Genomic DNA, 6,639 nt, shown 5'->3' with positions numbered 1-6,639 from the left:
TGCTGGTGCATGCACTGCTTTCCACGCGAACGAAGGCGGGTGTTAGCATCTCCTTGTGTTGGAAATGTTCTTTGGCGAGTATGTTTTTTGCTAAGCTGCATTCAGCGTTCCAGTGAGTACGTTTCCGGGCAAACAACTGTAGTGTTATGTTCCTGCATGCCTCCTCGTAGCATTTGTGCGCTGCCCCAAAGCTGTCGGCAATCTACACAGACGGTTTAAACGCGGGAAAAGTTTACCGGCTGTTGTAGCACGTTTAGTATAGAACCTTCATCAGCGCGCCATCCGCACGCTACTCGTAACCGGCGAATTCCGTCGGCTACGTGAGATGGTCGGTTTCTTATGTGTGCGAGAGAAGGGGGAGAGCAGCGTCTTGGCGTGAGCAGGCTTTCCAACATATGCAATCTTTATGCTTGCACTGCGTTATGGTAGCTGCATGCAGGCTGTTTCACAACACACGTGCGAATAGAAAATTCGCGGCGCTTGACGATGAAACCTGCGTCGAGGGTGTGCGATAAACATGCACCTTCTGTTCAGCGTGCTAAATGTTTTTTTTTAGAAGAACCCAAAGCACGCATTATTGATAAACTCCGGTAGTAATCGTCACGGAAGTGGTTAGAGCACAACACTTGTTCTTGAGCGCTTGAAGTTGTTTCGCTTCACAGCAGCCTCCCACTTAGCTGAAAGCTTCTAGTCTTGCAAGAACTAATGGAACATCGGAACATCGTCGCGGCCGCTGGTGTTCGTGCAAGCCTAGGCTGCACAGAACGCCGGCATGATCGGCCTACAAGTTCAATTGATGCTGCGCACGTCAACTACCACTCCTATATACACACAAATAAAGGAATGTAGGGTCGAGCGAAGCAGATTAGGACGGCACGCACGAATAAATAAGCCGGTCAGGCACGGTCGCGGAGACTGCGAAGGAGCGGAACACCAGTGTTGAAGGCACTAAGCCGCGGTTTCCAGTCTCCGCTCGCATCGTCAGCGTCAGCAGCAGCGCGCGGCGCTCGACGTGGGGCGGAGCTACAGCGCAATTTTAACCGACGATTGCGTCGCTCCTAAGTGAAAAATCCCTTCCAAAATTTTACCTTCATGGTTTGTAAGGTTCCCGCATCCGTATATGAGCGTCTTATTCAATTCGACAGACTCTTCAGTTTCCCTTTAAGGAAGACAGCGCAATTCACATCACGGGGTTCAAAAGTGCATTTGCTAAGAAACGCTCCGGCGAGGCATCATTAATTACCGTTAAAATAAATGATAGTCGTTTCGATTTATATGGTTTTCTTGCGGGCAATTCCAGGTTATGATATGTGATAACCCGTCGTGTTGTAACATGCTGCGCACACTAAATAGTCAGCTGCGCGCTACAGTGAAGATAAATGAAGTAATGAGATGTTGGTCAACTTTTGTTCAGGGATGCTAACTTTTGTCACGCTAATCCTGGGCCATATTTCAAAACTCGGTTTTCGTTGACTATGCAAAGAGCATCATTGTCAGGTCCCATGCCTTGTGTAACGCTTCGTGCAATAAAGAACGTGTGAATGCACAAGATACACTCGGAGGATTGGGTCTTATCAATCGGCAAGATTTATTCGCAAATCGGGGTTTTGGCACGTAAAACCCCATAATTTATTTTTATAATTTATTCCGTTAGAACCAGCTCTAGAAATCCGAATCACCATTTTAGTTTCTGAAACCAAGGTCCGCATTTTAAAAAAAATGAAGGCTGCCTGCAATTTACATGCATGACAACAGCGCCATATCTATTCACATTTAGATCCATTCCCGAGATTTATTTCGCCGACAGAAGTACCTAAAAAAGCGCAGTAACAACTTTTGAACGCGAAATGCGAAAACATCCGTGTACTTAGACTTAGTGGCACGTTAAAGGTCCCCAGGTGGTCCAAATTTCCCTACTACCCCACTACGGCGTGCCTCATAATCAGAAAGTGGTTTTGGCCCCTGAAACCCCACAACCTTATTTAACAACAATAGAAACCAACGATACGTGTGCGAAGCAGTCTTGAAGGCCGGTGTGATAGAGGTTCTCTATCGGTGCAGATAAGAATAATGCAGACGGCAACCCTTATACACTGTTCATCCTGAGCAAACGAACAACAAAACGAGTACTTCTACTGATTTTACGCCAACCACCGCTGACTCACATCGCTCATATATTTCACGATTTGCTTTCGTGAACGCCCTTCGTAACAGCACGCACACGACCGTTCGTTTGAATCGGACGTGACTCCATCACCAGGCGCCTCGCAGCCGAGAAAACAGCTGACATGCAGTAGCACATGACGAATGACGGCGATAAAGAGGCAATAAAGACTTGTCGCTACTGATTTTGTCATCACTTCTGAAACTCGTAGAGGAGCGGCGTTCAGCAATGACACGAACACGTACTCGTACGGAATTGGCGCCTGAACGAAAGGACACTGGAATGCACGTGTTTTGCTGTATTTCTTGTTTGAAATGGCCGGAAAAGCACGGAACATGAAAGCACGAAGTAGACGGCTTCAAATACTTATAGTGACGCTCCCGTAACACAGTACCGTAACACAGTACCGTAACACTTCACCCTTTTTTCCGGTGACAATCGCACGCACTATCTCATTCTGATGGAACCATAGAACTGCTATGGAATAACTTCAGCACGAGATGGTGCACACATGAGCATCAAACGCAAAATGCAAAATTCGCTTTGAACTAGACTGGCCTTAACTACAGTGTCAATCCAGTTCGCTGCAGCAACGGTGTCGGGAAATACAGAAAAGTACAGGAAACGCAGGCCGCATTGCCAACTTCATCGCAGGGCACGGTTCCTTTGAGCCCGCGTGATGTCGTTCGGCCAATGGAAGTGCGAGCGACGTTTCGAAAACAGACACGCAACTCTGCTACCGATTGTAGCATATACAGTAATCCTAGTTACACTAGACGGGCCAGTGCTGGGCATTATCGGAGATGCATGGATCTTAGATACTATCTTAGATACCCTTTGGGCATCTTGTATCTGTATCATGATACGTCTGGCAAGAAGTGTATCAGTATCTGTAGTTCCGATACATGAAAGAATGTATCGTGTATGTTAAGTTACAAGATACTGGGGAGCTACCGAAACATCTCCGTGCAAAACTATAAACGTTGGCTTAACTCCGCTTCTCAAGCTGATACTGCTGCCACTAAGCCACTTGAATAAATGAATACGTCGCTAACGAGCGCTTTATGCCAGTATATCAGTGCAATATGAAATGAAAGGTCATTTCCACTTTATGTGCTTTCTCTATACACGATGCCTCTCAAAAATGTCACTACCAGCGTTGTTGCTGCTGCATAGCTGTCCGGTGATCCGTTATTCTACAAACGGTAATACGCTTACGTACAAGGTAACACTCCACAGCTGTATTTGTGACGCTGTGCAGAGTTTTCTTTTTGACGTTCAAGCACTTAGATGGTCGCGCTAGCTGACCAGCAAGCAGAGCAGCGAATCCCATCAATTACAAAAGCGACAAGCAACAACCGCTGACAATGCCGCATACAAAGAGCTTTACATGTTAAGCAGCTAAAGCAGCCCCAATAAATTGTTACGGAATAAAAATATCATACGTTGAGGAAAAAAGGCACAAAAGGCTAACATACCTTTCATTCGAATGAAACAAGGTTGGTCGGAGTTAAGAAACTTCCAAGCAAGCATATTTGCGCATACGCGTTTGCTGCTATATTGACTGTATAAATTTACAATAAGAAATTTCCGAATGTATCAAAGTATCTTAAAATACAAATGGAAAGTAGCGTATCGGATAGAATAATTGCGATAGTATCTTTTATGGTGTCATAATACAATTGAAAAGTAACCACCCAGCCCTGAGAGAGGCAATCTTATACAAACGGGCGTTCAGTCAACGGATGCCGCAGTGGCGAACTCCGGAATAATTCTGACCAGCTAGGCTTCTTTAACGTAAATATATATCGTAGTGCACGAGCGTCTTTGGAATTAGTCTCCATCGAAACATGGCCGCCGCGCCCGGGATCACACCCACGACTGAACGAAAAAAAAGGCGGTGTAGGAAACGTCACTCTTGACTATAACTTCATGCACTTTCATTTGAGAAACGAGCAAGCGCATCTGGCATTTGGACATATCATACCTGCGGTTGTGAATACTATATTAGGAAATTGTTTTGCTTACATGGGTATGTAGGCAGTCTCGCTGAAAGAGAAGAGACGCAATCTTCGTAATAAAGTTATCGAAGGCACTCCTACATTGGGTAGCGTAATCCCGCACTTACTGTGATCAAATTCTGTTTTTCAGCTCGTCACATTCGAAAAAAGGTATAACTATCCAGAATAAATGCTTCAACTTAAAGAGACGCCAGAAGTATGGCTGACTGTCTGCACCAAAATTCTAAAGAGAACGATTTGTTCCTTGTCTGTTGGGTGCTTTCTTCCACCTATGTCTAGAAGACATGCCGAAATACCGAAGACGGTTTATGGAAGGACAGCCACATGGCAGCTCAGTGGTAGAGCAGCGTACGCGTAATGCTGAAGACGTGGGTTTGACTTCCGTCTGTGGCCCGTTGCCGTTTGATGCAGTTTCATTTCTGTTTTCCTTGTTATTGCGATAGCAATTGTAAGGACACTCTAAGCGCAGTTCTTCCGTCGCTGTCGTCGTGATGTTCCGTATAAAGTCCAAGGGCGATAACATCGTTGCCGCGCGCCGTATGTTGTATTGCGAGTGAAAGCGTGGGAAGGTGAGCCGACGATGGCGGCTCAATCTCACGCGCGCAAGAGAGGAAAGCGAGGTCGAAGCGCGCCGTCTTCCGTCCCGCGCAACTCGGGCGTTCTACTCGGGCAGCTGCTGCGCATGGCGTGGCCATGCGGGCCTTATCTTGAAAGCGGTCTGCAATGAGGAGTGCTGGTAGCTTCGGGTGCGCTGTTTTCGGCGCTTAGTTCGCGTTGAAGCGAGAGGCAGCACGAAGGTCAATTCGCTCGCTGGTGCTGCTGCGCTTCCTCACTCCTGCTTTCTGACAGCGAGCTTCCGCGGTCATCAGTTGAGATGTGTTCCTTTTTGCTTGTGCGCGCGTGACACCATGCTTGTTAATTTAGTTATTAAGCGGGTCTTTGCAAGTTTATACGGCCGATAGAACCACTATTCTTACTCGTACATATTTCTACTAATTTACTATCGCAATTGATGCTTCGCGTATAGGGCGAAAATGACTGTTTTTCTTATTACATTTCGAATAAAATGAAGGTAGTTCTCCTGCGCTTTCTATGGCGTCATTATCTGCTGGCTTGATGCGGTTAAGACGACAAGAAATTGATCCCCGGTGTTCCCTTCATTTTTCACAGGTAGTCATGTGATTTCACAGTCCGGATCACTTTAACTTCTTCCCTTTTTTATCTTTATAGCATCCGTTGGCCAACTCACTGTGGATGATGTAAAGATAGATGAATAGGAACATAGCCAGAGCGGTCACCACTGTCCACAGGAATATCACCTGCCAGAAGGTGGACCTGTTCCAGAGACAAAAAGAGACAACACGAGACATTTGCGGATATGGATTGAGGGAGGGTAACATTAACCGTTACAGAAAACAGGTGCAGATATTTAGGCGACATAAGCCACTGCTACGTTCACTGGCAGAAAAGCGGAAATATTAGATCAGTTTAGTCTATTATACATGTCTTCTTATGGTTTGACTGTATATTTCTGGCAAAAAATGGGGTTTCATTACTGCCAAAATATAAAGCTCATGCTTACTTTCCTAACATTCACGCACATAAACAATGTGCCACTTGAGGCATTAGCGACATCAATGGTGTGAATGTATGATGTATTGCCTTTTCTTTTTGTATTTGTTGTGCTGCGCAAGAAAAGTACACTTAAACCCTTTCCTTTTTGAAAACTTTTCAGGAAAACTTTTTTTTATAGGATGGCAAGCTGCCTCGCGGATGTTTCCAAAGCTTGTGACGAGGAACTGGTTCGGGAATTTCGTGGCGGTGGGGCCAGCTGTCTCACGCTTCCGTGTCACATAATTTGCCAAGTGTGAAAGGGATGCTGCCAGTAAACGCGGCACACTACGCTCGGTTGCGCTTCCACCTGCGTTCCTACAACATAGAGCACGAGTAGCCACTTCTTGGTAAGCATACCATATAGCATTCACTGCACAGACGCGGCTGGTTGCCGATAACCGATATGAAAAGACACCTGTACTTACGGCTCGGTGGTGTTTTTCTGCTGCTGGAGAGCTAGGGTTTTCGGATCGATAGCAAGGCGAACGTCACGAGCAAGTTTGCTCTCGAACATTGCTATTGGCGCTGTCACCTGGCGAGGGGAGTTGGCTCCACAGGATTCAGGATGAGTTTTGTGTCGTTTCTTGCCGACCTCGCCTTCTTCTTTGGTCGTGCATACCTAAGAGATGATGATGATGGGAGTGGTGGAGCTGATGGTGATGACGACGACAACGGCGACAACGTAAAGCTTAAGGGAAAGTTGACCCATACTTCTTCGCCGATGCCTCAGGATGGGCATGAGTCACTAAAGTCGGGGCTCTATATGTACATCTGCAGGTTTCACCAGGTCACTGAGAAACAGCAAGTGGCGATACCCACTCAGTGAGTTTGACCCAAGAG

Source organism: Dermacentor variabilis, chromosome 9, assembly GCF_050947875.1.
Source record: "Dermacentor variabilis isolate Ectoservices chromosome 9, ASM5094787v1, whole genome shotgun sequence".
Classification (NCBI taxonomy): domain Eukaryota; kingdom Metazoa; phylum Arthropoda; class Arachnida; order Ixodida; family Ixodidae; genus Dermacentor; species Dermacentor variabilis.
This window is presented reverse-complemented; position numbering follows the sequence as displayed.